Source organism: Amphiura filiformis, chromosome 20 (assembly GCF_039555335.1).
Source record: "Amphiura filiformis chromosome 20, Afil_fr2py, whole genome shotgun sequence".
Classification (NCBI taxonomy): Eukaryota; Metazoa; Echinodermata; class Ophiuroidea; order Amphilepidida; family Amphiuridae; genus Amphiura; species Amphiura filiformis.
In genome coordinates this window covers 27,137,137-27,149,535 of record NC_092647.1, presented here as the reverse complement: position 1 = coordinate 27,149,535, position 12,399 = coordinate 27,137,137, and the positions used below count along the sequence as shown (strand labels likewise).

General features: G+C 34.4%; 1 protein-coding gene across 1 annotated transcript in view; it reads left to right on the top strand.

Moving 5' to 3' along the window:
• LOC140142232 (uncharacterized) overlaps positions 1 to 12,399 on the top strand; it is a 76,104-nt gene that overhangs the window by 70 nt on the left and 63,635 nt on the right. The gene's annotated exons all lie outside the window — the stretch shown is intronic.

Here is a 12,399-nt window from a genome sequence, read left to right as displayed (position 1 = left end):
AAAGAAGACACCACAAACGCAACGTGATCTGGTTTAACCCACCCTACTCAAAAAACGTAACAACTAATGTGGGCAAAGAATTCTTCAAGCTCTTGGACCATCACTTTCCAAAAGAATCCCCCTTACACAAAATCTTCAACAGAAACAATGTAAAATTAAGCTACTCATGCATGGAGAACATGAAATCCATCATCAACACCCACAACAAACAGACCCTCAACACACCCCCTGCGAGCAACGACGAAAGGACATGCAATTGCCCTAAGAAAGTTAAAGGCAACCTGCCCGTTGGACGGCCACTGCTTAACAAGAAATATCATATATAAAGCATCCGTTGCACCAGAATCATCCCCACCCAAGCAATACATCGGCCTCGCCAGCACCACATTCAAGGAGAGATTAGGGAACCATACGGCGTCCTTCAAAAACAAGTCCATGTCCCATTCCACAGAACTTTCCAAATTCATATGGTCTTTAAAGGATAAAGGCGAACAGTACACCCTTGAATGGTCAATCATACAGAAAGCTACCCTTATAACCCATCCACCAAACGCTGCAATCTTTGTCTAGCAGAAAAATACCATATCTTGACAGCTGATAAAAACTCAACCTTAAACAAACGCTCAGAACTGGTATCAAAATGCAGACATAAGGGAAAATACAAACTCAGTGACTTTGGAGTAACATGACATTTTTCTTGGTTGGCCAAGTGGTTATTGACGGTTTTTCACAACTTCAACTAACTCGTTTTATGATGGACTATTGTAGCTTAAGTTCAAGCAGTTTATGTCAAGTGTATAACGATTGTATTTATATATGTGTGTGCTTGTAATGTAGTTTTAAGATCAGTATGCCTGATGATTCCATCATGGATGAAACTGCCAGTTGCATAAAAATTTAATTTTTGCATTACTTTTTGTTTATACTTACGCTCTCCTTACGGATCGAGCACTTTGTTTACTGGCAAGTCAGCCTTACCTACTTCGTATTTATTTATATATATATTTATTTAGTTACTTATTTATTTACTTATTTATTTATTTATTTATTTATTTATTTATTTATTTATTTATTTATTTATTTATTCATTTATTTATTTATTATTCATCTAATATACCTATTTGAAATTGCCCTTTTTGTAATCCTTTTTTTTAAAATTTTGTAAACTTCTGGTGTAATGAGAATAAAGCATTACCAAATTAGCTTATTACTATCCTTGATGCAATAATGTTTCCATAAAATATCCATCATAAGATTTTTTTTTATCTCAGGTTGTGCTCATTTAATCCAGCACAAAAAATATCATCAGTAAACTTTAATTCATTTCTTTCCAGGCAATCAAATCATATTGGTTGCCATTTATAAAAGCAACCCGGAGAAGAGATTACATACCTCAAGTCGTACTAGTTGGCAGTCATCTAGACGAAATAAAGGACAAAAAAGAAGGTATTATTTATTTTATTTCTATTTTCGTAGTTTCCATAGCTGCATCTTCCTCTATATCATATCTTAATACTATTTAGGCGGGCTCACTCTGTCGGCGCGCCATCGCGTAATACACGCAAAACATGAACGTGAAAATATTATATAGTAACCCTGCAACACAAAGGAAAACAAAACTTTTAAATTATACTTCAAAATGTCACTTTTGTTATGTTTAACTGCTATTGCAATTGAAGCAGAAGGACCTTTGTGATAGCTGAATGTCTCTTTGTTTTATCAGAAAGAATAATTATTAAGCGTTAACTAAAGTCATGAGTTCTATTCATTCATTCATCTTTATTTCATTCAAATATAAAATATAACAGCACAACAATAAAACACATACATTGAATGAGGAGGTTCTCGGAAGGCCGGATGGCCTGTATTAAGAACCCCCTTCTATCCAAAGAGATTGTCCACATTCAATTGACAATAATCACTCAGTCATGACAAAAAATTGGCTCGGATTATTTAAAAACCAAATAGAAATTATAAACTTAAATATACCCTGTGTCTTTAAACATAATGCATAGACACTTAATTTGTGTTTCTAACATGCCGGTTCGAAAAGTTGATATAAACAATTTAAAATGGCGGCCATTTTGGACGCTATCTTAGTTTTGGCTACTTGTGAGTTTAGAACATCTAATGCAACATTCACTTGAATTATTGGCTATAGAAATCAAACTCGCGATGGCCAAACCGATCATTATTATTGTTTGGTACAGACCCAGTCAAGTAGTGATCAGATAGATATCTTTGACAGTCTAAACGCAGGACAACCGTTCTTTTGTTCTGCTTAGTCGCGCTAAAAGTCGATCGATACATGTTAAAATCAGCACAATTCCGAGATACACCTTTTTGCTATGAAATTTATTTTCTCGGTCAAATATAAAGCAATTTTTTTTTTTCTTCAGTAATGTCAAATAAAAACATAGTGCTTGGATGAACATTTTTTTTTAAAATCCTGGTGTTAAAATTAAGCATCAAATTGTGTCTTTTAGTGTGATATTATTGATTTTTATAGGCCTTTAGTTCGCCCGTGAGCTTTTTACAGAATTCATTTTTTAGCGTCTCAAACTAATATAGTTTGCTAAAGAAAGATATTTCCCACCTCTGTAAAGCACATCGCGTGGGTCTATATATTATAGTTTTGTCAGAATTTCCGTTTTTATTTTACCCTTTTTTCCTTCATGCTCCGAAAATGTCAAACTCAGTACTCTATTTCGAGAGCAACCAGCAGAAATAATCGATATTTCAATTGTTGTCAACCAGGTCCCTTTTCCATTGAAAACCAGGATTGCCTGACCAGCGATTTGGTAGCCCAAATCCCCAATTCTGGTAAATGAGGTGAATTTTGGAAATTTGCTCCCGTGATAGCCTGCAATTTCAATTTATAGGGGCTATGGATTCCATGATTATGAAAACCATGTTGTCTGTTTGTTTATTTGTTTGTTTGTTTATTTACCTAGGATGAGGTCCATGGGAAAATCCAAACCTAGAAAAATTCGCGTGTTATTAGAGCCATTTGAACCATGACTTACAATGCAAGGCTCATTGTTGCCATAAATGATTTGTCCTTTAGGTCATTATAATAGGTTGTTATAAACTTCCATGTTAAACCTTGTATTGTTTTGGCTGCTTCATTATGACTTTCGGTGGCCAGCAATCACAAACAAAAGGCACTATACCCAGTCACCTTCATGACAATTGAAACACTAGGTAATTTCTTTGCTATATTGAAGTTCTGGCAACACTGTATCCAGGCCGGGCACCCAGAGATATCGATCCACAATGCTAGTATTTCACGCGTGGATTTGAAAATTTTTCAGCTGGTAGTCAAAAATTATGGAATCAAAACGGAAATTCTGACAAAACTATGATATATCGCTCACGGTGATGTGCGTTAGAAAGTTGGGAAAAATCCTTCTCTAGCGAACTATATTACTTTGAAAAGCTAAAAGGTTGATCCAAAAAAAGGCTCGCGGGCAGAGTTGAAGCCTATCAAAATCGAAAATCTTACACTAAATGACTGAATTTCACGACTAAGTTTAACACTAAGATTTGAAAAAAAATACAGTATCAAGCATTATAGTTTTTCCTGACATTTGCTTTTCATTTGGCCGAGAAAAAAAAATTTACACTGAAAAGGTGTAACTCAAAATTTTGTTCATTTGAATACCAAGTTCGATCGTTTGTATTGCCTTATTAAATGACTGAGTGAGCCTTGCAGAACAATAACAATCGGTTGTCCAGCGTCCTAACTGTTGAGAGCCTTTTACAAGAAATCGAATTGGAAAACAAAGATCTTGTAATTCTCGGTGATGTAAATTGTGATCTGTTGACAGATACACCTGATTATCAGACAAGACAATTGAATGATGTTTGTAGTAGTTTTGACTTACAACAACTTATTACTGAAGCCACAAGAGTTACTGAAACTACCGAAACATTGTTAGACCATATTTACACTAATAATACGATAAAGTAAATGGTATTGATGTTAGGGAACAACCCAAAAGTTCGATGAAGCCCTATAAACGAAAGTCCTTTCGTTAGTGGGGGAGGGGGTCAGAAAGTCCGATTACGTTTGTAAAAAAATAGTTAAAACATCGGTTAAACTTGATCTTTTTTTAAGGAATTAATAAATCATTTTCCAAATTTTAGTATTTTCCGAAGTACGATATTGACATTTTACACTGGTTTCTTCAAAATGATTTCAAATCAATATGGAGTGCAGTACTCGCGACCGGCAACGTCATTTTTAAAGCAGCTGTACCAGCAAACACAAGACGTTTTTAAACGTTTTAAACATGTTATATTTTGGGGTTATGGTTTTGGTAAAAACGTTTTAATAACATTAAAATGTCGGGTTATATCAGGGAACTTCGATATCTAGGAATTGCGACTGAAATAGATCACGATTCACAAGTGGTATATCATCTCTACGAACTGAATAAGCCTTTTTGAAATATGGCGGGCACAAAAGGAGAGGGCGTACTATGAAGTGATTAATCTTTTGTCAATACAAAAGATTACTCACTTCCAAGTACGCCCTTTTGTGCCCGCCATATTTCACAAAGGCTTATTGACATAGGTCAGTTTATTTCCCGGTATTTGGTCACATTTAAGGTTGGTCTGAACCCTGGAATTATGGAAACTTTCGGACCTCATAACTGCTAAATTATTAGTCTAAATAATATAAAAGTATACATTTTTAGAATGGAAATGACTTGATAAATTCATCTGTGAGGTCCAATTTGGGCCAAAATGCTCATTTTTGGAGAAAATCCCAAAAAACAAAAAAATTGTTTGGCCAACTTTTTTTTTATATTATTTTTAAAAAGTAGATAAAAATATCTAGGACCCGTATTTTTATTTTTAAATTTTAAATATTTCGTCTATACACACTCAAGAAAAATTATTCATTACCGGTAGTAAGGCGCGGAGCGCTCCACAATCTTAAAGCGCAGTGCTCGAAACGCGATAAAAATTTTGATCGTAAGTGTAAATAAGGCGCGCAGAGTGTGCAAACATCTTGCATTGTATAACTAAATATTGTGCGCTCATTTTGTTTTTGTTTTTTAAGTTAAAGAATCAACGCGCAGCGCGCACAAAATTGAGTCACCAACCCTTAATAATTCTATACCCCCATATTTTGGTTGTTAAAAAATATAACCCCTCAATTTTGGTCTCAAAGTTCTATGAACCCCCCCCAGTATATTCATGAACCCTCCTCCCCGTCCAAAGAAAATGACAGCCCCCTAATATGGATCTCTTCACAGATTTTCCTTGTATCGTCCTGCTATTCTTTTCCAAAATGGTAACTCCGTCCCAGTCAATATTGTGTATTTTACACATATTCCTGGACCTATCATGAAAAAAAATGCATCTTGTATAACACTAACAAAGCAGCAATCTGGCGTCTATGGCTCGAACTTGGAATGGAAATCTTGGGACTTCTTTTGGATATTGTCAAATGGGCTGAGAACAGTTGATGAAGTATTAATCCAGCACAGACATGCGTATTCCATAACGACACTGCATGCTTGTGCTTTGTAGACGATGCCTCTGTGACTCAGTCCTTGGTGTCTAGTTTGTTTGCAACCCGTCTCAAAGCACGAATCAATGCTTAAGAGGAACTATCTGTTATTTTTGAGAATATAATTGCCACGGTCAAAAATAGATTTTCTTTATACTTTCATATTTGATGGACCTTGACCTCAAACTAACACACATGGTATAAATTTCTGAAAAATATCCCCGTTGCCATGGTAACAGGCAAATTTCAATTTTAGGCCTATTTTCACAATGTTTGCATTTTTCAGCAGTCAAATTGTCAAGTTTTGAAGCCAGTGTTACTAATATACACAATATAAATATGATTTTTTCTTTATAAGGTATGAATAGGTCAAACCTTAGATGCCGCAATGAAAGTATAAAAATAATCACCAGATGTCAGGGTGGGTTATACCATTTATTTGAAATAGGGGTTTTTAAATTTTTCAAAGTATGAAAATATACCAACTTTGTATAGCTCATAAACCATATGGTAGTGTTCCGATTTCAACATCGACCACAGCATGTTGAGATGATACATTGGTCTTATGAAAAAGTTACATTTGAGCTTGGGGAAAACACATCTGTATATACAGTGTTGCCAGACATTTTCCTATTTTTCGAAATTCAACACAAATCTCACCTTAAGTTAAATGATGTGAAAATGAAACATCATCCTTTCAAGGAACATTTATTAGAAAGAGAGTTTTTATTCATATCAAATTTGATCAGTTATAATGGTCAGTGTTGTTCTAAACCACATGGGTGATGCCATAATTAGGGTTTAATTGTGATTTGTGGATATTTTCAACTTTTTACAAGTCATAAAAATACCAAAATGCATTTCTATAATAAAGAAAGAAACATCGACCTCGTCATGTTGAGATGATATATTGGCCTTATGAAAAAGTTATTTTGATCTGGGGGCGGGGTAAGACATCAGTTTATACAGTGTTGCCAGATAAACCACATGGGTGTTGCCATAATTGGGGTTTAATTGTGAGGTGTGGATATTTTCAACTTTTTACAAGTCATAAAAATACCAAATTGCATTTCTATAATAAAGAAAGAAACATCGACCTCGTCATGTTGAGATGATACATTGGCCTTATGAAAAAGTTATTTTGATCGGGGGGGGGGGGGGGGTAAAACATAAGTTTATACAGTGTTGCCAGATATTTTCCTATTTTTTCAAAATTCAACACAAGTCTCGCCCTAAGTTAAAAGATATGAAAATGAAACTTCACCTTCATACGGAACATATCTTTTTAGAAATAAAGTTAATTTCATATTCAATTTGATCATCTGGGATGGTCAGTGTTATTTCTAAGCCATATGGGTGTTGCCATAGCTGGCGTTTAATATGACAATTTAGATATTTCCAGCTTTTTACAAGTCTTAAAAATAGTACACATCCTTAAAATTATTGTGGAATGAACACAATATTAAGGTTAAAAATTACCCTAAGAACACTTAGTATGTGAATTTAAACTTTAAATTTGAGTTCGGAAAATATTTCCTTCTATACAGTATTGCCAGTTATTATCACATATATTCAAAATTCAACGTATGTATCACTTTAGGATTTATATTGTTTAAATCGCTGCCATGAATAAACCACATGGATGATGCCACTATAAATGGAGTTAATAGTAAAATGTGGATACATTTTCAATTTTAAAATGACACCTTATTAAAGTTACAGCTATAGTATTCCAATTTTTCACAAAAAACACCCAAAAAGCACACAAATTTGTCCTAATTTGGCGCTTTTATGGGCACTTTTGCCTTAATACACCCAATTTGGTGTATTGTCTCCACTGCAAACCCACCAATCGACATACCAAAATTGCTAAGGTACCTCCAAAACCGTGGCACATCCCCGTATACCTTTAACCAGGGAGAACCCCTCCGGGGTCATGTCATAGGTATACTGTGCCCAGTAGTCCTCTTTTTCTACTTGAAACGGATATTTCCTCAGACAACTTTTATCAACATTTGGTGATTTTTTATTTTGCTTTAACCCTACAAGTATCTGCAAAAGTGTTCATATAAATCTCCTTCAGTCTTGAAAGCTTAATTTTAGTTGCTTCCTTTTTACAAGCTCATACAAATTCATGTCATCAATGAGCAGGGGATACTTGAATGACAGAAAATTAGCAACAATATCATGCAACATTTCAATGGTCATTTCTTCTTTATACTTTCGACTCTCCTGCGAGCTCCTCTCGGGAAAGGTAACTGGACATTAATTTGTCTGGCTGTGAAAAGGTTCTGTGCGTTATTGTCTTTGACTATTCTCATATCTTTCGAGACATTTGCTGGATCTATATAGTTTTTTGCCCATTTCTTCCCCATTTTTTGCAAGTATAGTTGGGATGTGTGCTTTAATAATATGGGGTAGGCGTAATTTAAACATTATCTTACTCTTATATGCATCTTTTTGCAATGTAACAATCTTATGTTATTTTAATTTATTTTAGCCTAGCTAGTATGTGTATATTGGTAAAAACATTATGGCTTTTATGTATATTTTAAAGTATACAAGTTTGATGTTTTCTGTGTTGTATTTTAAGGGGTTGTTCACCCACCTTTGCACAGTATTTTTGTCGGACCTGAGAGCACATCAGACATATCAAATTGCATTTTGAATACGAGGAATGTCCTTCTGATATAAAATAATTTTGATTTTTTTTAAATTCGGGATACAATAAAAATTTTAGGGTAAATTATGCATATTGATTTATTTTTTATTTTTTGACATATTACAGTTAATTTAATAAATCTAATGATGTGTACTTAAAGTGTATGTAGCTGAGATGAAAAGCCGACCACTAATCAATTAATTAATGTTAATTGAAAAATTTGACCTTTCATAGTGAAGATATAGATTTTTCCCCAAAAGACCTTAGGTGTTTTGGTGAAAAAGTCTATATCTTCAATACGAAAGGTCAAATTTTCATATGGACGGCTTTTCATTCCAGCTACATACACTTTAAGTACATATCATTAGATTTATACAATTTACTTTTGAGATCTGTTAAATTTCACAAATATCAATTTTTAATCATTTGCCATAAAATTTGTATTATATCGCACATTTCAATATGTCTGATGTGCTATCAGGTCCACAAAAAACCTGATAGTATTTGAACCCGTATTACTTATAAAAATACCGACATCTCACTATTAAACCCTAATTATGGCAACACCCATGTGGTTTGGAACAACACTGACCATTTATACAACTGATCAAATTTAATATGAAAGTAAATTTCATTTTAATAAACTTTCCTTGTGAAGGTGAAGTTTCATTTTCACATCATTTAACTTAAGGTGAGACTTGTGTTAAATTTCGAAAAAATAGGAAAATATCTGGCAACACTGTATAAACATATGTTTTCCCCAAGCTTAAGTGTACATTTTTCATAAGACCAAATATGTATCATTTCAACATGGTGAAAGGAATGCATACCATGGTATGTTGGTATTTTTAAAACTTTAAGTTCAAAATAACCACATCTCGCTATTTAACCCTATAATTATGGCAACACCCATGTGGTTCGGAACAACACTGACCATTTATACAACTGATCAAATTTAATATGAAAGTAAATTTCTTTCCAATAAACTTTCATTTTCAACCTAAGGTGAAACTAGTGCTGAATTTTGAAAAAATAGGAAAATATCTGGCAACACTGTATAAACAGATGTTTTTCCCCAAGCTCAAATGTAAATTTTCATAAGACCGATGTATCATCTCAACATGATGAGGTCGATGTTTCATTTTCACATCTTTATTTTAGGAATGCATGCCATTGTATTTTGGCATTTTTAAGACTGAAAAATAGCTGAAAAGGCTGAAAAAAAGATGAAAAAAGCTCAACATAGGCCTACGTTGAATTTTGAATTATGTGATAATATCTGGCAATACTGTATAGAAGGAAATATTTTCCGAACTCAAATTTAAAATTTAAATTCACATACTAACTGTTCTTAGGTTAATTTTTAACCTTAATATTGCGTATATTCCACAATAATTTTAAAGGTGTGTACTATTTTTAAGACTTGTAAAAAGCTGAAAATATCTAAATATTGTCATATTAAACGCCAGCTATGGCAACACCCATATGGCTTAGGGTCTTTTTATCTTTTCAGTTTCCGTAACTCTATTGTTCAGATACGAAAACGCAAGGGATTCAGTAAGTTTACTGTAATCTGACTTCATTGTTAACTCTGAAGTACCAATCAGCTTATTTCAATAGGGGTAATTGCCTGTGTCAATAAAGCCCATAAAGGCTGGAGATAAAATAGTATTGAACACCGGTGTCCGACCGCTGTTTTAATGGTCTAGCGCCTCTCGTGTTTGACAGTGATAAATTGATCACATTATTATGACAAAATGCAAATCCGAATGAAAAGGTCCACTTTTTTCTGTAAAAACGTTGAAAATAAGCCCTTCAATCACAAAAGGTCCGCTTATGAACCTGTCGCGCCCCATTGCACTTGTGCAGGGTCACAGTGTCGCCCTTCACTCGTATCAATGTCTATCTCCCTATTTTGCTTCCTCCTGCCCCCCCCCATATGATCAGTCTCCCCACTCCCTCCCCGTCCCCCGGGCCCTACTCTTTCCTCTCGAGTTCTTCTCTTTCTAGTCTTTCCGTCTCTCCCTCTCCTCTCTTTCTTCCTCACCCCCTCCCACTCTCGCTTGTTCAGTCTTAACTTAAGTATCTCCTCCCTCCTCCCTCCCTCCCCCCCTCGCGAAATTTATCAGTATGATCCATGACTGAAAATAAGCTCTGCAAAAATAAACATTTAAAATAAACACGAGTCTTGCATATATAGGCCCAATCAATTATCAGATTAGCTTGCCATGAATAGAATACATTATCTTTGCTCCAATGCAAATTCTTTTGTATTGCATTTCAATATAAAACATGATTACCAAATCACCACTTGTACGCGCCTCATTGGGAGATTTTAGACGCTCGTTTCATCGCCAATATGAAAGACTTTTGCTTATAACTTGGCAACATGGTTAGTATATATTTCAATGCAAGACTTTTTTAAGAGCCACTTACGTCTAGGCGTAAGTACATATACACCAAACACAAGTCAATTGAAGCCGTACAATTTACCGCGAATTTAGGACCGTAAAATTTAGACTCTTCTTTTGTCTAGATTGGCACCCAACCGCACATCTCAAGGTTTTATGTAAAAAATCAATATAACTTACCAAAACGAAAACTGAAATTCACGAGCTTCAAATTTTCAGTAACTAACAAAAGGCTAGAATAAAAGATTGGTCATACCTGGGAGACTACCACTTCAGAATAACAATGACTTACAAAAACTATTACGGATACGGAAACAGAAACTGAAAAGATAAAACGACGGTTAGAATAACACTGACCATCCCAGATGATCAAATTGAATATGAAATTAACTTTCTTTCTAAAAAGATATGTTCCATATGAAGGTGAAGTTTCATTTCCATATCTTTTAACTTACGGCGAGACTTGTGTTGAATTTTGAAAAAATGGGAAAATATCTGGCAACACTGTATAAACTGATGTTTACCCCCCCGATCAAAATAACTTTTTCATAAGGCCAATGTATCATCTCAACATGACGAGGTCGATGTTTCTTTCTTTATTATAGAAATGCATTTTGGTATTTTTATGACTTTTAAAAAGTTGAAAATATCCACAAATCACAATAAAACCCCACTTATGGCAACACCCATGTGGTTTAGAACAACACTGACCATTATAACTGATCAAATTTTCTCTTTCTAATAAATGTTCCTTGAAAGAATGATGTTTCATTTTCACATCATTTAACTTAAGGTGAGATTTGTGTTGAATTTCGAAAAATAGGAAAATGTCTGGCAACACTGTATATACAGATGTGTTTTCCCCAAGCTCAAATGTAACTTTTCATAAGATCAATGTATCATCTCAACATGCTGTGGTCGATGTTGAAATCGGAGCACTACCATATGGTTTATGAGCTATACAAAGTTGGTATATTTTCATACTTTGAAAAAATTGAAAAACACCCCTATTTCAAATAAATGGTATAACCCACCCTGACATCTGGTGATTATTTTTATACTTTCAATGCGGCATCTAAGGTTTGACCTATTCATACCTTATAAAGAAAACAGTATATATATATTGTGTATATTAGTAACACTGGCTTCAAAACTTGACAAATTGACTGCTGAAAAATGCAAAAATTGTGAAAATAGGTCTAAAATGACAATTTGGCTGTTACCATGGCAACGGGGATATTTTCCCCAAATTTATTTCATAGCCGGACAAAAACGCTATAGATGGCGATGTAACAAAACAGACAACGCCATTGGCTCCGACTTCGTCTAGGTGTCCATAGGCCTTTATCCCTACTTCCCATCATGCACTATCGGGGGGGGGTGTACTGGCATTCAGACTTTCGAGTGTCGCAAAACACATCATCTCCCTGGGGTGTACAGAGTTCAGTTCATTACATTCTGGAATACCGACTTTCTTTTCGGCTGGTGCTTTCACCGGAAAAATCACCAATAGTGGCGCACGATGACTAATACCTTTCCGGGGCAAAAAAAAAAAAAAAAACATTTCTATCCTGTTATTGTAACCTAACTTTATATACGTTTTGTTTGTTTCTTTCTTTTTTTCAGAGATAAAAAACATACGTAAACAATACTCTCTGAAACAGCTGTTCTACATCGCTCGGTAACTGCATCACTCGTTTATTTAAAGCAATACTGTATGATTTGCAGTAAAATTGATCCCTATTTAAAGCCATATTATAACATTTTCAAACAAATAGATTAGCATTTCTTTGCCATAAAAT